This window comes from Leiobunum rupestre, chromosome 1 (genome assembly GCF_980474605.1).
Source record: "Leiobunum rupestre chromosome 1, qqLeiRupe1.1.hap1, whole genome shotgun sequence".
NCBI classification, from domain to species: Eukaryota; Metazoa; Arthropoda; class Arachnida; order Opiliones; family Sclerosomatidae; genus Leiobunum; species Leiobunum rupestre.
In genome coordinates this window covers 9,015,027-9,039,197 of record NC_143384.1, presented here as the reverse complement: position 1 = coordinate 9,039,197, position 24,171 = coordinate 9,015,027, and the positions used below count along the sequence as shown (strand labels likewise).

Here is a 24,171-nt window from a genome sequence, read left to right as displayed (position 1 = left end):
GAAAAAAATACAGTTATCTATTTGATTCAATCCCCTGTAGCGCAACTGGCTAGCGCGCGGTACTTATACAGCAGTACAGCCGAGAAATTCCGAGGTTGTAAGTTCGAGCCTCACCTGGGGAAGAGTAATTTTTCGATTATGTAACCTTTTGTTCTTGTCGTGCAAAATACAGTTATCTACTTAATACAGTCCCCTGTGGCGCAATTGGTTAGCGCGCGGTACTTATACAGCAGTACAGCCGAGAAAACCGAGTTTGTGAGTTCGAGCCTCACCTGGGAAAAAGTACCTTTTCGATTTTGTAACCTTTTCTTCTTGTCGTGCAAAATACAGTTATCTGCTTGATACAATCCCCTGTGGCGCAATTTGTTAGCGCGCGGTACTTATACAGCAGTACAGCCGAGAAAACCGAGTTTGTGAGTTCGAGCCTCACCTGGGGAAAAGTACCTTTTCGATTTTGTAACCTTTTCTTCTTGTCGTGAAAAATACAGTTACCTACTTGATACAACCCCCTGTGGCGCAATTGGTTAGCGCGCGGTACTTATACAGCAGTGCAGCCGAGAAAACCGAGTTTGTGAGTTCGAGCCTCACCTGGGGAAAATCACCTTTTCGATTTTGTGACCTTTTCTTCTTGTCGTACAAAATACAGTTATCTTCTCGATACAATCCCCTGTGGCGCAATTGGTTAGCGCGCGGTACTTATACAGCAGTACAGACGAGAAATGCCGAGGTTGTCAGTTCGAACCTCACCTGGGGAAGAGTACCTTTTCGATTTTGTAACCTTTTGTTCTTGTCGTGCAAAATACAGTTATCTACTTAATACAATCCCCTGTGGCGCAATTGGTTAGCGCGCGGTACTTATACAGCAGTACAGCCGAGAAATGCCGAGGTTGTGAGTTCGAGCCTCACCTGGGGAAAAGTTTCTTTTCGATTTTGTGACCTTTTCTTCTTGTCGTACAAAATACAGTTATCTTCTCGATACAATCCCCTGTGGCGCAATTGGTTAGCGCGCGGTACTTATACAGCAGTACAGACGAGAAATGCCGAGGTTGTCAGTTCGAACCTCACCTGGGGAAGAGTACCTTTTCGATTTTGTAACCTTTTCTTCTTGTCGTGCAAAATACAGTTATCCTATCGATACAATCCCCTGTGGCGCAATTGGTTAGCGCGCGGTACTTATACAGCAGTACAGCCGAGAAATGCCGAGGTTGTGAGTTCGAGCCTCACCTGGGGAAAAGTACCTTTTCGATTTTGTAACCTTTTCTTCTTGTCGTGCAAAATACAGTTACCTACTTGATACAATCCCCTGTGGCGCAATTGGTTAGCGCGCGGTACTTATACAGCAGTACAGCCGAGAAAACCGAGTTTGTGAGTTCTAGAGTCACCTGGGGATAAGTACCTTTTCGATTTTGTAACCTTTTCTTCTTGTCGTGCAAAATACAGTTACCTCCTTGATACAATGCTCTGTGGCGCAATTGGCTAGCGCGCGGTACTTATACAGCAGTACAGCCGAGAAAACCGAGTTTGTGAGTTCGAGCCTCACCTGGGGAAAAGTACCTTTTCGATTTTGTAACCTTTTCTTATTGTGGAAAAAAATACAGTTATCTATTTGATTCAATCCCCTGTAGCGCAACTGGCTAGCGCGCGGTACTTATACAGCAGTACAGCCGAGAAATTCCGAGGTTGTAAGTTCGAGCCTCACCTGGGGAAGAGTAATTTTTCGATTTTGTAACCTTTTGTTCTTGTCGTGCAAAATACAGTTATCTACTTAATACAATCCCCTGTGGCGCAATTGGTTAGCGCGCGGTACTTATACAGCAGTACAGCCGAGAAAACCGAGTTTGTGAGTTCGAGCCTCACCTGGGGAAAAGTACCTTTTCGATTTTGTAACCTTTTCTTCTTGTCGTGCAAAATACAGTTATCTGCTTGATACAATCCCCTGTGGCGCAATTTGTTAGCGCGCGGTACTTATACAGCAGTACAGCCGAGAAAACCGAGTTTGTGAGTTCGAGCCTCACTTGGGGAAAAGTACCTTTTCGATTTTGTAACCTTTTCTTCTTGTCGTGCAAAATACAGTTACCTACATGATACAATCCCCTGTGGCACAATTGGCTAGCGCGCGGTACTTATACAGCAGTACAGCCGAGAAATGCCGAGGTTGTGAGTTCGAGACTCACCTGGGGAAAAGTACCTTTTCGATTTCGTAACCTTTTCTTCTTGTCGTGCAAAAAAAGTTATCTACTTGATACAATCCCCTGTGGCGGAATTGGTTAGTGCGCGGATCTTATACAGTAGTACAGCCGAGACAACCGAGTTTGTGAGTTCGAGCCTCACCTGGGGAAAAGTACCATTTCGATTTTGTAACCTTTTCTTCTTGTCGTGCAAAATACAGTTACCTACCTGATACAATCCCCTGTGGCGCAATTGGTTAGCGCGCGTTACTTATACAGCAGTACAGTCGAGAAATGCCGAGGTTGTGAGTTCGAGCCTCACCTGGGGAAAAGTACCTTTTCGATTTTGTGACCTTTTCTTCTTGTCGTACAAAATACAGTTATCTTCTCGATACAATCCCCTGTGGCGCAATTGGTTAGCGCGCGGTACTTATACAGCAGTACAGACGAGAAATGCCGAGGTTGTGAGTTCGAGCCTCACCTGGGGAAGAGTACCTTTTCGATTTTGTAACCTTTTCTTCTTGTCGTGCAAAATACAGTTATCCTATCGATACAATACCCTGTGGCGCAATTGGTTAGCGCGCGGTACTTATACAGCAGTACAGCCGAGAAATGCCGAGCTTGTGAGTTCGAGCCTCACCTGGGGTAAAGTACCTTTTCGATTTTGTAACCTTTTCTTCTTGTCGTGCAAAATACAGTTACCTCCTTGATGCAATCCCCTGTGGCGCAATTGGCTAGCGCGCGGTACTTATACAGCAGTACAGCCGAGAAAACCGAGTTTGTGAGTTCGAGCCTCACCTGGGGAAAAGTACCTTTTCGATTTTGTAACCTTTTCTTATTGTGGAAAAAAATACAGTTATCTATTTGATTCAATCCCCTGTAGCGCAACTGGCTAGCGCGCGGTACTTATACAGCAGTACAGCCGAGGAATTCCGAGGTTGTAAGTTCGAGCCCCATCTGGGGAAGAGTAATTTTTCGATTTTGTAACCTTTTGTTCTTGTCGTGCAAAATACAGTTATCTACTTAATACAATCCCCTGTGGCGCAATTGGTTAGCGCGCGGTACTTATACAGCAGTACAGCCGAGAAAACCGAGTTAGTGAGTTCGAGCCTCACCTGGGGAAAAGTACCTTTTCGATTTTGTAACCTTTTCTTCTTGTCGTGCAAAATACAGTTATCTGCTTGATACAATCCCCTGTGGCGCAATTGGTTAGCGTGCGGTACTTATACAGCAGTACAACCGAGAAATGCTGAGGTTAGGAGTTCGAGCCTCACCTGGGGAAAAGTACCTTTTCGATTTTGTAACCTTTTGTTCTTGTCGTGCAAAATACAGTTATCCACTTAATACAATTCCCTGTAGCACAATTGTTTAGCGCGCGGTACTTATACAGCAGTACAGCCGTGAAATGCCTAGGTTGTGAGTTCGAGCCTCACCTGGGGAAGAGTACCTTTTCGATTTTGTAACCTTTTCTTCTTGTCGTGCAAAATACAGTTACCTACTTTATACAATCCCCTGTGGCGCAATTGGTTAGCGCGCGGTACTTATACAGCAGTACAGCCGAGAAAACCGAGTTTGTGAGTTCAAGCCTCACCTGGGGAAAAGTACCTTTTCGATTTTGTAACCTTTTCTTAGTGTCGTGCAAAATACAGTTACCTACTTTATACAATCCCCTGTGGCGCAATTGGTTAGCGCGCGGTACTTATACAGCAGTACAGCCGAGAAAACCGAGTTTGTGAGTTCGAGCCTCACCTGGGGAAAAGTACCTTTTCGATTTTGTAACCTTTTCTTATTGTGAAACAAAATACAGTTATCTATTTGATACAATCCCCTGTAGCGCAATTTGCTAGCGCACGGTACTTATAGAGCAGTACAGCCGAGGAATGCCGAGGTTAGGAGTTCGAGACTCACCTGGGGAAGAGTAATTTTTCGATTTTGTAACCTTTTCTTATTGTGGAACAAAATGCAGTTTTCTATAAGATACAATACCCTGTAGCGCAATTGGCTAGCGCGCGGTACTTATACAGCAGTACAGCCAAGAAATGCCGAGGTTGTGAGTTCGAGCCTCACCTGGGGAAAAGTACCTTTTCGATTTTGTAACCTTTTCTTCTTGTCGTACAAAATACAGTTATCTATTTGATACAATCCCCTGTAGTGCAATTGGCTAGCGCGCGGTACTTAAACAGCAGTACAGCCGAGAAATGCCGAGGTTAGGAGTTCGAGCCTCACCTGGGGAAAAGTACCTTTTCGATTTTGTAACCTTTTCTTCTTGTCGTGCAAAATACAGTTATCTACTTGATACAATCCCCTGTGGCGCAAATGGTTAGCGCGCGGTACTTGTACAGCAGTACAGCCAAGAAATGCCGAGGTTGTAAGTTCGAGCCTCATCTGGGGAAGAGTAATTTTTCGATTTTGTAACCTTTTGTTCTTGTCGTGCAAAATACAGTTATCTACTTATTACAATCCCCTGTAGCACAATTGGCTAGCGCGCGGTACTTATACAGCAGTACAGCCGAGAAATGCCGAGGTTGTGAAATCGAGCCTCACCTGGGGAAGAGTAATTTTTCGATTTTGTAACCTTTTCTTCTTGTGGTACAAAATAAAGTAATCTAGTCGATTCAATCCCCTGTGGCGCAATTGGTTAGCGCGCGGTACTAAAACAGCAGTACAGCCGTGAAATGCCGAGGTTGTGAGTTCGAGAATTACCTTGGGGAGAATACCGTTTCGATTTTGTAACCTTTTCTTCTTGTCGTGATAAATACAGTTATCAATTTGATACGGTCCCCTGTTGCGCAATTGGTTAGCGCGCAGTACTTATACAGCAGTACAGCCGAGAAATTCCGAGGTTGTAAGTTCGAGCCTCACCTGGGGAAGAGTAATTTTTCGATTTTGTAACCTTTTGTTCTTGTCGTGCAAAATACAGTTATCTACTTAGGACAATTCCCTGTAGCACAATTGGCTAGCGCGCGGTACTTATACAGCAGTACAGCCGTGAAATGCCGAGGTTGTGAGTTCGAGCCTCACCTTGGGGAGAATACCGTTTCGATTTTGTAACCTTTTCTTCTTGTCGTGAAAAATACAGTTACCTACTTGATACAACCCCCTGTGGCGCAATTGGTTAGCGCGCGGTACTTATACAGCAGTGCAGCCGAGAAAACCGAGTTTGTGAGTTCGAGCCTCACCTGGGGAAAGGTACCTTTTCGATTTTGTAACCTTTTCTTCTTGTCGTGCAAAATACAGTTACCTACTTGATACAATCCCCTGTGGCGCAATTGGCTAGCGCGCGGTACTTATACAGCAGTACAGCCGAGAAATGCCGAGGTTGTGAGTTCGAGCCTCACCTGGGGATAAGTACCTTTTCGATTTTGTAACCTTTTCTTCTTGCCGTGCAAAATACAGTTACCTCCTTGATACAATCCCCTGTGGCACAATTGGCTAGCGCGTGGTACTTATACAGCAGTACAGCCGAGAAAACCGAGTTTGTGAGTTCGAGCCTCACCTGGGGAAAAGTACCTTTTCGATTTTGTAACCTTTTCTTATTGTGAAACAAAATACAGTTATCTATTTGATACAATCCCCTGTAGCGCAATTTGCTAGCGCACGGTACTTATAGAGCAGTACAGCCGAGGAATGCCGAGGTTAGGAGTTCGAGACTCACCTGGGGAAGAGTAATTTTTCGATTTTGTAACCTTTTCTTATTGTGGAACAAAATGCAGTTTTCTATAAGATACAATACCCTGTAGCGCAATTGGCTAGCGCGCGGTACTTATACAGCAGTACAGCCAAGAAATGCCGAGGTTGTGAGTTCGAGCCTCACCTGGGGAAAAGTACCTTTTCGATTTTGTAACCTTTTCTTCTTGTCGTACAAAATACAGTTATCTATTTGATACAATCCCCTGTAGTGCAATTGGCTAGCGCGCGGTACTTAAACAGCAGTACAGCCGAGAAATGCCGAGGTTAGGAGTTCGAGCCTCACCTGGGGAAAAGTACCTTTTCGATTTTGTAACCTTTTCTTCTTGTCGTGCAAAATACAGTTATCTACTTGATACAATCCCCTGTGGCGCAATTGGTTAGCGCGCGGTACTTGTACAGCAGTACAGCCAAGAAATGCCGAGGTTGTAAGTTCGAGCCTCATCTGGGGAAGAGTAATTTTTCGATTTTGTAACCTTTTGTTCTTGTCGTGCAAAATACAGTTATCTACTTATTACAATCCCCTGTAGCACAATTGGCTAGCGCGCGGTACTTATACAGCAGTACAGCCGAGAAATGCCGAGGTTGTGAAATCGAGCCTCACCTGGGGAAGAGTAATTTTTCGATTTTGTAACCTTTTCTTCTTGTGGTACAAAATAAAGTAATCTAGTCGATTCAATCCCCTGTGGCGCAATTGGTTAGCGCGCGGTACTAAAACAGCAGTACAGCCGTGAAATGCCGAGGTTGTGAGTTCGAGAATTACCTTGGGGAGAATACCGTTTCGATTTTGTAACCTTTTCTTCTTGTCGTGATAAATACAGTTATCAATTTGATACGGTCCCCTGTTGCGCAATTGGTTAGCGCGCAGTACTTATACAGCAGTACAGCCGAGAAATTCCGAGGTTGTAAGTTCGAGCCTCACCTGGGGAAGAGTAATTTTTCGATTTTGTAACCTTTTGTTCTTGTCGTGCAAAATACAGTTATCTACTTAGGACAATTCCCTGTAGCACAATTGGCTAGCGCGCGGTACTTATACAGCAGTACAGCCGTGAAATGCCGAGGTTGTGAGTTCGAGCCTCACCTTGGGGAGAATACCGTTTCGATTTTGTAACCTTTTCTTCTTGTCGTGAAAAATACAGTTACCTACTTGATACAACCCCCTGTGGCGCAATTGGTTAGCGCGCGGTACTTATACAGCAGTGCAGCCGAGAAAACCGAGTTTGTGAGTTCGAGCCTCACCTGGGGAAAGGTACCTTTTCGATTTTGTAACCTTTTCTTCTTGTCGTGCAAAATACAGTTACCTACTTGATACAATCCCCTGTGGCGCAATTGGCTAGCGCGCGGTACTTATACAGCAGTACAGCCGAGAAATGCCGAGGTTGTGAGTTCGAGCCTCACCTGGGGATAAGTACCTTTTCGATTTTGTAACCTTTTCTTCTTGCCGTGCAAAATACAGTTACCTCCTTGATACAATCCCCTGTGGCACAATTGGCTAGCGCGTGGTACTTATACAGCAGTACAGCCGAGAAAACCGAGTTTGTGAGTTCGAGCCTCACCTGGGGAAAAGTACCTTTTCGATTTTGTGACCTTTTCTTCTTGTCGTACAAAATACAGTTATCTTCTCGATACAATCCCCTGTGGCGCAATTGGCTAGCGCGCGGTACTTATACAGCAGTACAGCCGAGAAATGCCGAGGTTGTGAGTTCGAGCCTCACCTGGGGAAAAGTACCTTTTCGATTTTGTGACCTTTTCTTCTTGTCGTACAAAATACAGTTATCTTCTCGATACAATCCCCTGTGGCGCAATTGGTTAGCGCGCGGTACTTATACAGCAGTACAGACGAGAAATGCCGAGTTTGTGAGTTCGAGCCTCACCTGGGGAAAAGTACCTTTTCGATTTTGTAACCTTTTTTTCTTGTCGTGCAAAATACAGTTACCTACATGATACAATCCCCTGTGGCGCAATTGGCTAGCGCGCGGTACTTATACAGCAGTACAGCCGAGAAATGCCGAGGTTGTGAGTTCGAGACTCACCTGGGGAAAAGTACCTTTTCGATTTCGTAACCTTTTCTTCTTGTCGTGCAAAAAAAGTTATCTACTTGATACAATCCCCTGTGGCGGAATTGGTTAGTGCGCGGATCTTATACAGCAGTACAGCCGAGACAACCGAGTTTGTGAGTTCGAGCCTCACCTGGGGAAAAGTACCTTTTCGATTTTGTAACCTTTTCTTCTTGTCGTGCAAAATACAGTTACCTACTTGATACAATCCCCTGTGGCGCAATTGGTTAGCGCGCGGTACTAATACAGCAGTACAGCCGAGAAAACCGAGTTTGTGAGTTCGAGCCTCACCTGGGGAAAAGTACCTTTTCGATTTTGTGACCTTTTCTTCTTGTCGTGCAAAATACAGTTACCTACTTGATACAATCCCCTGTGGCGCAATTGGTTAGCGCGCGGTACTAAAACAGCAGTACAGCCGTGAAATGCCGAGGTTGTGAGTTCGAGAATTACCTTGGGGAGAATACCGTTTCGATTTTGTAACCTTTTCTTCTTGTCGTGATAAATACAGTTATCAATTTGATACGGTCCCCTGTTGCGCAATTGGTTAGCGCGCAGTACTTATACAGCAGTACAGCCGAGAAATTCCGAGGTTGTAAGTTCGAGCCTCACCTGGGGAAGAGTAATTTTTCGATTTTGTAACCTTTTGTTCTTGTCGTGCAAAATACAGTTATCTACTTAGGACAATTCCCTGTAGCACAATTGGCTAGCGCGCGGTACTTATACAGCAGTACAGCCGTGAAATGCCGAGGTTGTGAGTTCGAGCCTCACCTTGGGGAGAATACCGTTTCGATTTTGTAACCTTTTCTTCTTGTCGTGAAAAATACAGTTACCTACTTGATACAACCCCCTGTGGCGCAATTGGTTAGCGCGCGGTACTTATACAGCAGTGCAGCCGAGAAAACCGAGTTTGTGAGTTCGAGCCTCACCTGGGGAAAGGTACCTTTTCGATTTTGTAACCTTTTCTTCTTGTCGTGCAAAATACAGTTACCTACTTGATACAATCCCCTGTGGCGCAATTGGCTAGCGCGCGGTACTTATACAGCAGTACAGCCGAGAAATGCCGAGGTTGTGAGTTCGAGCCTCACCTGGGGATAAGTACCTTTTCGATTTTGTAACCTTTTCTTCTTGCCGTGCAAAATACAGTTACCTCCTTGATACAATCCCCTGTGGCACAATTGGCTAGCGCGTGGTACTTATACAGCAGTACAGCCGAGAAAACCGAGTTTGTGAGTTCGAGCCTCACCTGGGGAAAAGTACCTTTTCGATTTTGTGACCTTTTCTTCTTGTCGTACAAAATACAGTTATCTTCTCGATACAATCCCCTGTGGCGCAATTGGCTAGCGCGCGGTACTTATACAGCAGTACAGCCGAGAAATGCCGAGGTTGTGAGTTCGAGCCTCACCTGGGGAAAAGTACCTTTTCGATTTTGTGACCTTTTCTTCTTGTCGTACAAAATACAGTTATCTTCTCGATACAATCCCCTGTGGCGCAATTGGTTAGCGCGCGGTACTTATACAGCAGTACAGACGAGAAATGCCGAGTTTGTGAGTTCGAGCCTCACCTGGGGAAAAGTACCTTTTCGATTTTGTAACCTTTTTTTCTTGTCGTGCAAAATACAGTTACCTACATGATACAATCCCCTGTGGCGCAATTGGCTAGCGCGCGGTACTTATACAGCAGTACAGCCGAGAAATGCCGAGGTTGTGAGTTCGAGACTCACCTGGGGAAAAGTACCTTTTCGATTTCGTAACCTTTTCTTCTTGTCGTGCAAAAAAAGTTATCTACTTGATACAATCCCCTGTGGCGGAATTGGTTAGTGCGCGGATCTTATACAGCAGTACAGCCGAGACAACCGAGTTTGTGAGTTCGAGCCTCACCTGGGGAAAAGTACCTTTTCGATTTTGTAACCTTTTCTTCTTGTCGTGCAAAATACAGTTACCTACTTGATACAATCCCCTGTGGCGCAATTGGTTAGCGCGCGGTACTAATACAGCAGTACAGCCGAGAAAACCGAGTTTGTGAGTTCGAGCCTCACCTGGGGAAAAGTACCTTTTCGATTTTGTGACCTTTTCTTCTTGTCGTACAAAATACAGTTATCTTCCCGATACAATCCCCTGTGGCGCAATTGGTTAGCGCGCGTTACTTATACAGCAGTACAGTCGAGAGATGCCGAGGTTGTGAGTTCGAGCCTCACCTGGGGAAAAGTACCTTTTCGATTTTGTGACCTTTTCTTCTTGTCGTACAAAATACAGTTATCTTCTCGAAACAATCCCCTGTGGCGCAATTGGTTAGCGCGCGGTACTTATACAGCAGTACAGACGAGAAATGCCGAGGTTGTGAGTTCGAGCCTCACCTGGGGAAGAGTACCTTTTCGATTTTGTAACCTTTTCTTCTTGTCGTGCAAAATACAGTTATCCTATCGATACAATCCCCTGTGGCGCAATTGGTTAGCGCGCGGTACTTATACAGCAGTACAGCCGAGAAATGCCGAGCTTGTGAGTTCGAGCCTCACCTGGGGAAAAGTACCTTTTCGATTTTGTAACCTTTTCTTCTTGTCGTGCAAAATACAGTTACCTCCTTGACGCAATCCCCTGTGGCGCAATTGGCTAGCGCGCGGTACTTATACAGCAGTACAGCCGAGAAAACCGAGTTTGTGAGTTCGAGCCTCACCTGGGGAAAAGTACCTTTTCGATTTTGTAACCTTTTCTTATTGTGGAAAAAAATACAGTTATCTATTTGATTCAAGCCCCTGTAGCGCAACTGGCTAGCGCGCGGTACTTATACAGCAGTACAGCCGAGAAATTCCGAGGTTGTAAGTTCGAGCCTCATCTGGGGAAGAGTAATTTTTCGATTTTGTAACCTTTTGTTCTTGTCGTGCAAAATACAGTTATCTACTTTATACAATCCCCTGTGGCGCAATTGGTTAGCGCGCGGTACTTATACAGCAGTACAGCCGAGAAAACCGAGTTAGTGAAATCGAGCCTCACCTGGGGAAAAGTACCTTTTCGATTTTGTAACCTTTTCTTCTTGTCGTGCAAAATACAGTTATCTGCTTGATACAATCCCCTGTGGCGCAATTTGTTAGCGCGCGGTACTTATACAGCAGTACAGCCGAGAAAACCGAGTTTGTGAGTTCGAGCCTCACCTGGGGAAAAGTACCTTTTCGATTTTGTAACCTTTTCTTCTTGTCGTGCAAAATACAGTTACCTACTTGATACAATCCCCTGTGGCGCAATTGGTTAGCGCGCGGTACTTATACAGCAGTACAACCGAGAAATGCTGAGGTTAGGAGTTCGAGCCTCACCTGGGGAAAAGTACCTTTTCGATTTTGTAACCTTTTGTTCTTGTCGTGCAAAATACAGTTATCCACTTAATACAATTCCCTGTAGCACAATTGACTAGCGCGCGGTACTTATACAGCAGTACAGCCGTGAAATGCCGAGGTTGTGAGTTCGAGCCTCACCTGGGGAAGAGTACCTTTTCGATTTTGTAACCTTTTCTTCTTGTCGTGCAAAATACAGTTACCTACTTTATACAATCCCCTGTGGCGCAATTGGTTAGCGCGCGGTACTTATACAGCAGTACAGCCGAGAAAACCGAGTTTGTGAGTTCGAGCCTCACCTGGGGAAAAGTACCTTTTCGATTTTGTAACCTTTTCTTATTGTCGTGCAAAATACAGTTACCTACTTTATACAATCCCCTGTGGCGCAATTGGTTAGCGCGCGGTACTTATACAGCAGTACAGCCGAGAAAACCGAGTTTGTGAGTTCGAGCCTCACCTGGGGAAAAGTACCTTTTCGATTTTGTAACCTTTTCTTATTGTGAAACAAAATACAGTTATCTATTTGATACAATCCCCTGTAGCGCAATTTGCTAGCGCGCGGTACTTATAGAGCAGTACAGCCGAGGAATGCCGAGGTTAGGAGTTCGAGACTCACCTGGGGAAGGGTAATTTTTCGATTTTGTAACCTTTTCTTATTGTGGAACAAAATGCAGTTTTCTATAAGATACAATACCCTGTAGCGCAATTGGCTAGCGCGCGGTACTTATACAGCAGTACAGCCAAGAAATGCCGAGGTTGTGAGTTCGAGCCTCACCTGGGGAAAAGTACCTTTTCGATTTTGTAACCTTTTCTTCTTGTCGTACAAAATACAGTTATCTATTTGATACAATCCCCTGTAGTGCAATTGGCTAGCGCGCGGTACTTAAACAGCAGTACAGCCGAGAAATGCCGAGGTTAGGAGTTCGAGCCTCACCTGGGGAAAAGTACCTTTTCGATTTTGTAACCTTTTCTTCTTGTCGTGAAAAATACAGTTATCTACTTGATACAATCCCCTGTGGCGCAATTGGTTAGCGCGCGGTACTTATACAGCAGTACAGCCGAGAAATGCCGAGGTTGTAAGTTCGAGCCTCATCTGGGGAAGAGTAATTTTTCGATTTTGTAACCTTTTGTTCTTGTCGTGCAAAATACAGTTATCTACTTATTACAATCCACTGTAGCACAATTGGCTAGCGCGCGGTACTTATACAGCAGTACAGCCGAGAAATGCCGAGGTTGTGAAATCGAGCCTCACCTGGGGAAGAGTAATTTTTCGATTTTGTAACCTTTTCTTCTTGTGGTACAAAATAAAGTAATCTAGTCGATTCAATCCCCTGTGGCGCAATTGGTTAGCGCGCGGTACTAAAACAGCAGTACAGCCGTGAAATGCCGAGGTTGTGAGTTCGAGCCTCACCTTGGGGAGAATACCGTTTCGATTTTGTAACCTTTTCTTCTTGTCGTGATAAATACAGTTATCCATTTGATACGGTCCCCTGTTGCGCAATTGGTTAGCGCGCAGTACTTATACAGCAGTACAGCCGAGAAATTCCGAGGTTGTAAGTTCGAGCCTCACCTGGGGAAGAGTAATTTTTCGATTTTTTAACCTTTTGTTCTTGTCGTGCAAAATACAGTTATCTACTTAGGACAATTCCCTGTAGCACAATTGGCTAGCGCGCGGTACTTATACAGCAGTACAGCCGTGAAATGCCGAGGTTGTGAGTTCGAGCCTCACCTTGGGGAGAATACCGTTTCGATTTTGTAACCTTTTCTTCTTGTCGTGATAAATACAGTTATCAATTTGATACGGTGCCCTGTTGCGCAATTGGTTAGCGCGCAGTACTTATACAGCAGTACAGCCGAGAAATTCCGAGGTTGTAAGTTCGAGCCTCACCTGGGGAAGAGTAATTTTTCGATTTTGTAACCTTTTGTTCTTGTCGTGCAAAATACAGTTATCTACTTAATACAATTCCCTGTAGCACAATTGGCTAGCGCGCGGTACTTATACAGCAGTACAGCCGTGAAATGCCGAGGTTGTGAGTTCGAGCCTCACATTGGGGAGAATACCGTTTCGATTTTGTAACCTTTTCTTCTTGTCGTGATAAATACAGTTATCAATTTGATACGGTCCCCTGTATCGCAATTGGTTAGCGCGCAGTACTTATACAGCAGTACAGCCGAGAAATGCCGAGGTTGTGAGATCGAGCCTCACCTGGGGAAGAGTACCTTTTCGATTTTGTAACCTTTTCTTATTGTGGAAAAAAATACAGTTATCTATTTGATTATAATAATAATAATAATAATAATTTATTGATGTTGACATTACGAAAATATGTTTATAGTTGTTTAATTCATCACCCCAACCACATGAGGGAAACTTGTGCGTGGTGGGGATAATAATAGTTTTAAATCAAATCAAGGCTTTGAAAAACAATCGAATTACATTCTACTTAAGATTTAAGATTAGGAAAGAAAATTAAAGGTTAATCAGTTCACAATTTTTTTTTAATATTAATAACTAAGAAAAAAAACACATTTTTCAATCTTTCGTCACCATAATTTTTGATCCATTGACAAATTTTGCGTTTAAATAGTTTTATATTAGTACAGTTTTTAATTTCAGAGTTCAATAAGTTATATAATTTTGGCCCTAGATAAGTAATATGATTCTGGCCAATTGATTTAAACATTTTCTCAATTGTTAAATTTTTCTTCGTAATACCACGGGTACTATAAATCGTTTGAGAAGCTAATGAATCTCGATTTTTGTAAGTATAGATTAAAATGATTTTAGCGTACAGTTGATTAATAGTATAGACTGAGAAGTCTCTATATAGGTTAACATTCTGTTCGTAGCGATTTCTCTTTAAACAAATTCTTATAATGTTTCTCTGGATAACTCCTAAGGGTTCCAGAGTAGCCTTATACGTTCCAGCCCATCCAACCATACCATAGGAAATTATCGATTGGACAATAGCAAAATTAACTGTTTTTAACCAACATATAGGTAGGAAGTTCCTCAGTTCGTAGAACTTATATTGACATGCACGTAATTTTTTCGAAATATTATTAATATGCAATTTCCAGTTCAATTTTGAGTCAATCGTTATTCCCAACTATTTAACACTTTCCACTCTCTCAATTTCGGTACAGTCATGGTTACAATGGTTATGTAAAAAATGGTTATGGATGTTTATGGATAAATTATAGTAATTTTCTATTTTAGGTCTCTGAGCAAAACATATATATTTAGTTTTATCCGAATTTAAGGTTAATAAGGTCATATTTAATATTTTATACAGATGATCAAGAGCTATCTGAGCGTTTAAAAAGGATTCTTCCCATGAATTACCTTCACATAAAATTAATGTATCATCCGCAAATGATATTATACGCCCATGAATTTGTAGATTGCATAGCTCATTTACGTACACCAAAAACAGTATCGGTCCTAGAATAGTCCCTTGTGGAATACCATGAGTCATTGCTATTGAATCACTGTAGATACTATTTAATTTTACTATAGTAAAACGGTCTCGAAGATAGCTTTTGAGCCATTCTAGAGGAAGCCCACGAACTCCAATCTTATTAAGTTTTTTAATTAACAAATCATGGGAAACTGTGTCGAAGGCCTTTTTTAGGTCAATAAAAATTCCTATCATTTTTCGATTTTTATCGAGAGAATTATACAATTGTTTGGTTACCTCATATAATACATCACTTGTGCTTAAGCCTTGTCTAAAACCAAATTGATTTTCAGAAAGACAATTTTTGGACTCTAGAAAATTCACCAATTGATGTTTAACAAATCTTTCGTATATTTTTGAAACATTACTTATTAATGAAATCGGTCTATAATTTTCCAATTTCTCCTTACTACCAGCTTTAAAAATTGGTACTATAACTGATTTTTTAAAAACATCAGGAAAAGACCCTTCTACGATGGACAAGTTTAAGATAAAAGAGAGCGGAAAAGATATAGATGTTTTGCATAATTTTAACATTTTTACACTAATTCCATCATACCCATTTGAGTTAGTATTTTTTAATTTATCAATGATGTTTTCGATATCCATTGGTATAGATGGGTTGATAAAAAATGATTGTGGGTTTACATTTTCATTAACGATATAATTATAATTTGTAGGATTTGTAAGGTTTTTATCCAATATGTCTTTGGCTAATAGCGGACCGACAGATGCGAAATAAGCATTAAAGTGATCTGCGGCTATCTTAGCATTATTTTTCACGATTAATAATTGATCATTGATTTTAATTTTTTCTATAGTTTTCTGTCTCTTATTTACAGTAGTAGCCCCATTGATCAATTTCCAAATCATCTTAGGGCTTTTATCACTTTCATTAAACTTAGCTTTATAATAATTAAATTTTACAGTTTTTATTAAGGTTGTAATTTTATTTCTATAAACCTTATAATTATCTCTTAGATTTTGATTAAATGGTTCAGTTTTCAGTTTTTTAGCCATGGCATCACGTTTTTTTATGAACACAATTAAGCCTGTAGTAATCCAAGGTTTCAATTTACGCGTCTTATGGTTTAATTTAATTCTCCGTTTTTGTGTAAAAATAGTCAGGTTATTTTTTAAAATATCTATAAAATTTTCAGCAGCTTTGTTAGCATCTGTATTTTGAGTAACTGTGGTCCACTTTTCTTTTTTAAGGTTATTTACTAATAGATCATAATCAATATTTATAGATTCACAATAATTAGGACTTATTCCAAAACTACCAATATATGGTAAATTAGCCAAAATCGGATAATGATCTGTAATGTTTGTTTCACATACGGCTGTTCTGATTTCTAAATTGTCCTTTTTTTTATAAATATATGGTCGATACATGTACTTGAATTTTCAGTCACTCTCGTTGGCTCATTTATACAAGACGCGTAACCATATTCAGATAATAATGTTAAGTAGTCAGTAGTCGTATTATTGTTAGCATTTAAATTAATATTAAAATCGCCTACTAACATAATGTTAGGAGCGTTTGACAACATTTGTAGACTACTAGCGAATTTTCTTATAAATTCCTGTACGTCATTATTTGGAGACCTATATACAGCAATAATTTTATATATCTGGCTATTTGGTAACGTTATTTCTATAGCTAGAATATTTGCATCTACAAAATCACAATCTATTTTTTTAAATTGTAAATTGTCATTAATATATATTACCACGCCATCATTCCTATTAAAATAAGTATCAGATGTTATTATATTATATCCGTCGATACCAAATTGGTTTACATTATCAATTTTAAAAGTTTCGGTTAATATTATTACATCTATTTTAAATTTGAGAGTTTCTAGAAAGATTAATACCTCATTGAAATGTTTATTTAAACTACGGATATTTACCGCTTTACATGGATCACATTTCCATACTGCCTTCCGGGAACCCATTTTTTTGAAACTTTCATCCGATTTAATTCCACCACAGGCAGGATGTAGAAATTCATGGCAATTAGAACATTGAATAATATCTTTAGCTCCTACAAAAACTTTCGCACATTTAAAGCAATTTGACATAACTGACGGTAGAGATAAGGGAGTGCGTCTACCGATAAGGGGGCACCTGCGGGCGGGGGAAACGGGGGTGAAACGGGCCCCTGTAGGGGCCCCCCTTTTGCGTACATTTTCGGCGGGGTTAAAAGGTTAGATGATTTACGATGTTACCCTCATAAAACCTAACCCTGGGTCAATAGGTTATCTTCCCCTATGGTGGTGACACGATGTTATGCAAACAGCCTGCCCGTCATAGTTAATAGCTGGAGGCACCCCATTTTAGGTCAAAAGGTTAGCTGATTTACGAGGTTGATTTACGATGTTATAACCCATAAAACCCAGGTGCTAACCCATTATAGGTCAATAGGTTATCTGCCCCTATGGCGGTGACACGATGTTATGCAAACAGCCTACCCGTCATAGTTAATGTCGGGCACAATTCGAGTTGGTTTTCGCCGACAAACACTTTCGGGCCCCTAAGCGTACCGTAAAATAGCGGGCGGTCATCGGTAAAAGTGTTTTGGGAAAAAAAAAGAAGAGTGTATACAAATTATAAGGTTTTATTAAGATATTTTTCGAGTACAGGCTGTATAATACGATTTACATTGAAAATACGTCTTTGGAAATGTATTTTATTTATATCATGGTAATTACGTCGATCTTCGTAGGGTATATACCAAAGTTCACTCAAAGGGTTGAAACGAACCATCTGAAATTAGCGTTTTTACGAGCATTTTCATTAAATGTTCTACCTCGAGGCGTTTGATGGTAAGAGTTACGATTACGTCGTCGCCGGGTCCCTCGGGGGTGGTTGTAGGTCCGCCGGAGATGTATTTTTCGGATGGCGGGATATCTTGGCCCTCCAAAGCGGCGGGTGACGGACAGTTGGGATAAAATTTGTCGTGTTCCGTTTGGGGTACGTCGCCGGTTTCCCAACTGCCTAACTGTCCGTGGCAGAGGTAGCATTCGACTATGCCGTCCGAGTCTACGGCGAAAAGTCCGGCGTGGGCCAAGTCTTCCTTGTTCACGTGTACGTTGTCCCATTGCTTGAACGTTTCTAGCCGACCGGTTACGGTGCTGAGATCCTCGTGACTAGCCATCCCGATTCTCTTTGAGCTACGGAATAATATTTCTGGGGTCTAACCCCCAAAATGACGTAATCTATAAAAATGACGTAATTTAAAAATGACTCACTAAAGATGACGTAATCTACACCATGAAACGTAAAGATTACGTAGATGCGTTGTGGTTTTCATAAGCCAGCCGCTATGGGAAAGAGGAAGATGTCTCCGCTTAGGGTACCCAAGAAATGCGGGATATGCTCGGAAATATACCGGTCCGTGAGAGGTTTCAAACAACATTTAATGACACATTTATCTTGTAATACAATGAAAGAAGATTCGGATCTGGCGTGTGATTGTGATGAGAGTGAATCGCTCCATTACACGGAGGCCGAGGAAATGTCAGATGATAAAATTATCGATTATCTTAACGAACTTATTGTGGCATGTAAAAAGCGCGGTGCCACAATGGAATCAACCGAACCAACTACATCTAACCTGCCAGCCGAATTAAAAATGCCGACTGAAAAGGAAATGGCTGCTCTGATTTATTTTCAAGAATATTGTAAAACTAATCAAATTCATAATATTAAAACCGCTATAAAGAAAATGTGAATAAACGTTTTTATATTGAATACATTGTTATTTTTAAAGGTGACCGTATAAAGTAAATTTTACATTGATAAATTGACACTTAATATTTTTAAAATACGTTTATAATATTTTTCCAACGTGGGCGAATGAATGGACACAATGAACTATTAATTACGTAATCTAAAAAATGACGCGAGCAATGAGAAATAACGAGTCGGATTTATAAGATAATAAAAAATATTTATTTTATAAGATGATATATTACAAAAATTATTTTTCTTTTACGAGTCAAAAAAATATTATAGTGTGATACAAAAAAAATTAAAATGGACATCGTAATTGACTGTCTATTTCAGCGCGGTTCTGGGTAATCCATTCGGCGAAAAGTAGACTTCGTTCCAAAGAACACGGTTGTCGGGTGTTTAGAGTGTGATGTCGGAATAGCCAATTCACTGGTGGGGGGGAAGTCAAAGTCGACAAAGGCCATTCTCGCCATACCACCGACACGATACTGAGGGTTTAGTTATGAATAAAACGGGGTATAGTCGCGCGACGGGAATTTATACTCCGTTTATGATGACGTAACAGGTTGTTAAATTTTCTAGTGGCCATTATATCATTGTTGACGTCTCTTCGTGAAAAACCCTTAAAGAAGCTTTGGTGACTTCTACGTTTTGATCGGTGACGTATATAAATCACGCAATAATATCCGCAAATGACGCTCGTTGTCGATTGAAGTCGCCGTGTGGTGGGCGTGATTTTTCTCGAATTTTGTTTTAAAAAAAGTTTAATGGCGGGCAAAATGGGCCGTAGCGCCAAAGAGTCAAAATACCAAGCCCGTTTTAATTTATCAAGGTAAATCGCGACCCAATGGCTGCCAGGTTCATCGTGGGGGTCCAGATTTACAACCAGTGACGCTGGAAAACTATTAATCTTATCGGGTAGACAATCCGAGGCGAATACACCCATAAAATTGCGCGTACGTCTCAAAATGTTTAAAATCTCGGATCCGCGCATAATTACACGTTTTCAATAGAAACGTTACGATCTTTGTCTACGCTAAAGATGGCTTGAAATTCGGCGAAAACTACGCAGCTTAACGTTTGCGGGACTGGTTTAGCGAACGAAAGCTCCAAGCGCATCTGGCCCTGTCTGGAGGGGTTCCAATAATGACTCTCACCCGCGCTATGGTCGTTTGAAATGTCGAAGACGTAAAAAGCGTAGCCCCCGGCATAATCTCCCCTGGAAATATCGATCCCGGTGTTTCTATAATGAATTCCGCTACCCGTGAATAAAGTATGATAGGCTTGAATATATTGTCCCGCGTCGTAGTTTGGCGTAATAGGTTTCGAATCCACACCGTCAGAATCCACGTAAAGAGCTAAACTCGATAAATCTTGATGTTCAAAAGCGTACGGGTTTTTTGCCAGGGTTCCATTGTAGGCTTCGTGATCCACCAGCGCGACAATCAAGCGAACCGGGAGGGTACCCAAATATACGTTGGGAATAACGGTGTTTCGGATATTCGAGTTGATGGTGAATATCTTAGTTTCGGTGCGTGTAAAAGCGTACTTTGCTGCTGCTCGTGACAAGGCGTTTTCGTGAGCGATAAGTATTTTGGGTGCAATTTGTATTCGACGTACCAACAAGCTCGCGTCCGTAATGATAATTTTATAGTCAACCCCGGGCTTCGGCGTACCCATTAACGCAAAACTCGGTTTACTTCGCGATAGTTTAATACGTAAATCTACGCCATTAATTAAATATTTTTCGACATTGAGCGCGTCAAGAAACAGCGGACCAATTAAATCTATTTCTTTCGACTGATCCGTGAATCCTTTCCGCTGTTTAAAACCCTCGTTGGCAGTGACCGAATTCATTTCGCCGGGGGTATCCTTGTACCACAGCGCGCCTGTTAAATGGGACGCTTTGGCACCCTTGTCAAAATTTAACAAAGTTTCAATGTAGTTCCGTTAAGGTAAACTTCCGCGTGATTAAATAGCGTGTGCAAAAAATTGTTACACCCCCCTACAACATCCGACGGTAATAAACTTTTGCCCGCGTCATCGGCGACGATTTTAGCTTTAACAAGTAGGTACGTAAGCGGTAAATCAATGTACTCGTGCCCGCTTCCAGGAATATTAAACTCGACGGTATCGCCTCGCAGCGACGAGATGGGTTTGAAGGTTGTCCATTTTCCTCCCTCAATTGACGTTTGGATAGGCGCGGTTTGAAAAATATCAAGTTCACTTTTTAACGCTTCGCAATGACCCATAATTTTAGGAGAAAATATCAACGACCTTTCTAGCTCGTTTCCTGCCTACTAATGATTTTTTTCCACCGCGTTTTGGTCTTTTCTTAATTGTTTTAGTTTTGCGTTTACGTTTCCCAGTCCCGTATTGTTGTTTGAGATCATCGTACTTTTCTGTGAGGCGCCGTTTGGTAGCTTCACGTATGGTTGACCCCGTCGATACATCAGCCAAAACTTGTTTTCCCGTGGAGAGGGCTTGACCCCCCAAAAATTTCGCCCCCCGTAAAAGAAACGGTTTCGCTAGCTTGTACAAGCCGGAGAAGAAACTTCCAAACCCGCTTCCGAATTGCCCGTGCCCCCGCTGATAAGGCGATCCCACGTATACGTCGGGAATAGCGCCACCCGCCTGAGTGGCATAATATTGGGCGTACGGGCACGCTACGCAGCGTCTTTTTTCAAGAACGTGTCTTAAGGGCATCTTGGACGCAAATGAAGTTTTACTGTTAGATTGCCAAACTCAAAAGGAGTTGGTTTCCCATAAACATCGCGTAGATCTATTTGAATAGTATCAAAGTATTTCTTCTCAATGGGCACGTAATGCGGCGAAATGTACGTTTTCTCGATATGAGTACCAAATCGGGCTGATTCGTCAACCGCTATTATTCTTAACAATTTGACGAGCGACGAGCCCACCACTTGATCAGCGATGATATCGGAATAAACGAAAATTTGGGGCGGAATGTGGAAATTTAAGCGAGCCGGGTTCTCGCTTCTGCCCGCGATAGTTTTAGTTCTTTCAAATCCTAGCGTGTTGCTCAGTCCGTCACTCATAAATACGCCATAGGGGGTAATATTTTTTCCAACCAGCGCCACGTGTCCGTTCAGCGGATCGTGGGTAAGACACACATTAGCGGCGGTGCATAGCGCTGTGTCGTTTACTACTTTAAGTAAATGGTCTATACTCAAGTAATGCCCCGGAGGGATTTCTCGCATCGTCCCGATCATTTTAGGGTCAGACTGTCCCCCATGCTGGGCGGGATTAACGCGGAAATAGACGTAATTGTCAAAGGGCAACACGTTGTAAAACGAAAAGGGATACAATATTTCCACCAACGCAACTTCCCACCCCCCCTTTAATTCGATAGGTTCGGGTAATTTTATCGTGAAACAGGCTACCGTATTATTCGGAAATATCTCGAGATTTGAATTACTGGGCATCGTTAGGTAAAAGGCTTCGGACATCTTTAGCAGAAACCCAAGAATTGAATGTAGCCGGATACCCTAACCAGGAAACGAAATATTCGACTTTACCCTTTGAGCGTCGCTTCTTTAATACTTTGTCAATTGTATATTCTTCCGGTTTTATAACTCGTTGAATTTCTTTGAAATAAAAATATCCCGTGAGGTCTTTTAGTATTCTTGAAAACAACTTTAAATATTTCGGCGCTCCAATTTTGATCGCTGTATCCTTTTAAAAACGGTCTGGCAGTTCGGGTAATCCTTACGTAATCGCCGACTTTGATACGGCATTTTCGGGGCTTGAGGGCGGCTGGCTGGGACTGCCCTGGTTTGTAAATATTTCGATAAACTTGAAGAATATTTTTGTCGTTTACATCGAAGGGAGCCATTTTAATTGTCGTATGATAACTGGCGTTATACGAATGAATTAAATTGGGCAGCTCGTCGAGATAGCGTCGCGTGTTTTTATGAGTAAAAAAACGATACATGCGCTGTTTCAGGGTCCTATTAAAACGCTCTACCATCGCGGCTTTAACGTCGCTATTTTCGGAATGGTAATGTCTAATGCCCTCCTCTTTTAGGAGTTTTAAAACAGTCGAATTAACGTACTCCAACCCACGGTCGAACTGTATAGCGCGGGGCTTGCCCCGCTCTTTAAAAATTATTTTCAGGGCGCGGGCAACCTCAGCGCCGGTTTTACGTTTTAGGGGGACGGCAAATGCCACTCTCGAAAAGCAATCTATACAAGTAAGAATAAATGTGTATCCGGAATTGTCGCTCGCTAAAGAGCGCATATCTGCCAAATCAGTCTGATAGAGGTCTAGTCTGTTTCCTACACGAATCTTTCGTCTTTGGAATTTTCGAATAACTGGTCTATGTAACGTATAGGCGTCGTGAGTTTGCAAAAACGTTTCAACATTCTCCCTAGATATTCCGAGCTCTTTGACAGAATCGTATAATTTTTCAACACCCCCGTAGCTAGCTGGATTACGAGAATTGAAATATATTTTTTCGAGTCTAGTCGTAACGTTTATCGGTAACTCTCCCATTTCAAAATTTTGGCACTCGGCGTTTTTTTTTTTACGTAAACGGTTCTTAATAGTAGGCGACCAAAGTTTCGGTGACTGTCGAGGTGTCACGAAAGAATTAGGCCCGACCGCTGACGATAAAGTGTTCTTTCGTTTGGAGGATGCGAGCGAAAGATGAGGGCCCGGGGGGCGGAAGCTGTTACGAACGAAGTAGACGGTAATGGGGTGGTGGTGGGGAAGGCTTGAGGGGTGATTTTTCGTAGTTTACCCACCAGGTTATTAAATTTTGACCAACTCTGGGGTCTCGGCGCGTGGGGACTTATTAGATAATATACTAAATCAACAATATCAGAATCCGTTTGTATTTCACCGTCTAATAAAATCTGCCCCTGGCTGTCCCACCTCAGTCGACCGCTGTCCGAAATCAAATGATTAAATATCTCTCGGGCGCTCGCTCTGTATCCTAGCGGGAACAGATTGACTAATGTTTCGTAACTGGGCGTATCGTTATTTTCAATCGGTTTATTTCGAGCGTGCTTTTTTAGTAGCATCTCTTCGTATATCTTCCACTTGGTCCTGTCATCGAGCGCTTCGCTTTTTAAAATATCCGCCATTTCCGTGTCAATATCCGGTTTGAGTTGTGGGGATGGCGTAATCGCCGCTAAAGTCATCTTTTTCGAGTACCTTAACATTTTTTATGTTCAACCTGTTAGGGCTCCCACGAGCGACGACACAATAGGCAGAAGAAACGAGAAAAATCCGGCACCTTTTTGATTTAATAATATTCGTTTTTTAGTTTGCCAGCCCAATTTTTTCTGGGCAATTTTGCGTAACGTTTTACGGTGAATTTTTAATCGTAGTTTTTGCCGCGTGGTTAGACGTATATTCCCGATAAGAGTATTATACACGCAATCAGATATTGCTTCGATCAACTCTTTATTGGCGTTAATTAAAATATTACGTCTCTTAACGCCCTTTAATTTGCCGATCGATTCGAGCAGATGTTTTTGCGACCTGACTCGTCGAGACATTGTACATCGAATGAATTCGACTCGCTGGGGGGGTGTGTGGTAACTAACCACCCCTCGGAAAAGTATTATTTCGGAATGTATACCGAGACTTGCTCGCCGGGGAAAATATTAGTTCTGATCCGATGTTCGTCCGGACAATCTTTCTGAAGGTCGATCAATACGTAAGAGTTTGGTTCCTTAGTCGCGTCAGAAATCGCTTCGATAACAAA

The 24,171-nt window shown here is 42.2% G+C and overlaps 16 non-coding genes across 16 annotated transcripts; all 16 read left to right on the top strand.

Annotated features, from left to right (window-relative positions):
- The first annotated feature begins 822 nt into the window (after positions 1-822).
- TRNAI-UAU (transfer RNA isoleucine (anticodon UAU)) lies at positions 823-914 on the top strand. Its single transcript is given in 2 exon segments — positions 823-860; positions 879-914. It is a non-coding gene; the product is annotated as a tRNA-Ile (tRNA).
- Positions 915-1,140: 226 nt separating this feature from the next.
- TRNAI-UAU (transfer RNA isoleucine (anticodon UAU)) lies at positions 1,141-1,232 on the top strand. The gene is given in 2 exon segments: positions 1,141-1,178; positions 1,197-1,232. It is a non-coding gene; the product is annotated as a tRNA-Ile (tRNA).
- A 1,333-nt stretch (positions 1,233-2,565) lies between these two features.
- Positions 2,566-2,657, top strand: TRNAI-UAU (transfer RNA isoleucine (anticodon UAU)). Its single transcript is given in 2 exon segments — positions 2,566-2,603; positions 2,622-2,657. It is a non-coding gene; the product is annotated as a tRNA-Ile (tRNA).
- A 2,765-nt stretch (positions 2,658-5,422) lies between these two features.
- On the top strand, positions 5,423-5,514 carry TRNAI-UAU (transfer RNA isoleucine (anticodon UAU)). Its single transcript is given in 2 exon segments — positions 5,423-5,460; positions 5,479-5,514. It is a non-coding gene; the product is annotated as a tRNA-Ile (tRNA).
- Positions 5,515-6,216: 702 nt separating this feature from the next.
- Positions 6,217-6,308, top strand: TRNAT-UGU (transfer RNA threonine (anticodon UGU)). The gene is given in 2 exon segments: positions 6,217-6,254; positions 6,273-6,308. It is a non-coding gene; the product is annotated as a tRNA-Thr (tRNA).
- An 861-nt stretch (positions 6,309-7,169) lies between these two features.
- Positions 7,170-7,261, top strand: TRNAI-UAU (transfer RNA isoleucine (anticodon UAU)). The gene is given in 2 exon segments: positions 7,170-7,207; positions 7,226-7,261. It is a non-coding gene; the product is annotated as a tRNA-Ile (tRNA).
- A 225-nt stretch (positions 7,262-7,486) lies between these two features.
- Positions 7,487-7,578, top strand: TRNAI-UAU (transfer RNA isoleucine (anticodon UAU)). Its single transcript is given in 2 exon segments — positions 7,487-7,524; positions 7,543-7,578. It is a non-coding gene; the product is annotated as a tRNA-Ile (tRNA).
- Positions 7,579-7,645: 67 nt separating this feature from the next.
- Positions 7,646-7,737, top strand: TRNAI-UAU (transfer RNA isoleucine (anticodon UAU)). The gene is given in 2 exon segments: positions 7,646-7,683; positions 7,702-7,737. It is a non-coding gene; the product is annotated as a tRNA-Ile (tRNA).
- Positions 7,738-7,804: 67 nt separating this feature from the next.
- TRNAI-UAU (transfer RNA isoleucine (anticodon UAU)) lies at positions 7,805-7,896 on the top strand. Its single transcript is given in 2 exon segments — positions 7,805-7,842; positions 7,861-7,896. It is a non-coding gene; the product is annotated as a tRNA-Ile (tRNA).
- A 1,017-nt stretch (positions 7,897-8,913) lies between these two features.
- Positions 8,914-9,005, top strand: TRNAI-UAU (transfer RNA isoleucine (anticodon UAU)). Its single transcript is given in 2 exon segments — positions 8,914-8,951; positions 8,970-9,005. It is a non-coding gene; the product is annotated as a tRNA-Ile (tRNA).
- A 225-nt stretch (positions 9,006-9,230) lies between these two features.
- TRNAI-UAU (transfer RNA isoleucine (anticodon UAU)) lies at positions 9,231-9,322 on the top strand. Its single transcript is given in 2 exon segments — positions 9,231-9,268; positions 9,287-9,322. It is a non-coding gene; the product is annotated as a tRNA-Ile (tRNA).
- Positions 9,323-9,389: 67 nt separating this feature from the next.
- TRNAI-UAU (transfer RNA isoleucine (anticodon UAU)) lies at positions 9,390-9,481 on the top strand. Its single transcript is given in 2 exon segments — positions 9,390-9,427; positions 9,446-9,481. It is a non-coding gene; the product is annotated as a tRNA-Ile (tRNA).
- A 67-nt stretch (positions 9,482-9,548) lies between these two features.
- TRNAI-UAU (transfer RNA isoleucine (anticodon UAU)) lies at positions 9,549-9,640 on the top strand. The gene is given in 2 exon segments: positions 9,549-9,586; positions 9,605-9,640. It is a non-coding gene; the product is annotated as a tRNA-Ile (tRNA).
- Positions 9,641-10,181: 541 nt separating this feature from the next.
- On the top strand, positions 10,182-10,273 carry TRNAI-UAU (transfer RNA isoleucine (anticodon UAU)). Its single transcript is given in 2 exon segments — positions 10,182-10,219; positions 10,238-10,273. It is a non-coding gene; the product is annotated as a tRNA-Ile (tRNA).
- Positions 10,274-10,340: 67 nt separating this feature from the next.
- Positions 10,341-10,432, top strand: TRNAI-UAU (transfer RNA isoleucine (anticodon UAU)). The gene is given in 2 exon segments: positions 10,341-10,378; positions 10,397-10,432. It is a non-coding gene; the product is annotated as a tRNA-Ile (tRNA).
- A 2,129-nt stretch (positions 10,433-12,561) lies between these two features.
- On the top strand, positions 12,562-12,654 carry TRNAF-AAA (transfer RNA phenylalanine (anticodon AAA)). Its single transcript is given in 2 exon segments — positions 12,562-12,599; positions 12,618-12,654. It is a non-coding gene; the product is annotated as a tRNA-Phe (tRNA).
- The last annotated feature ends 11,517 nt before the right edge of the window (positions 12,655-24,171 follow it).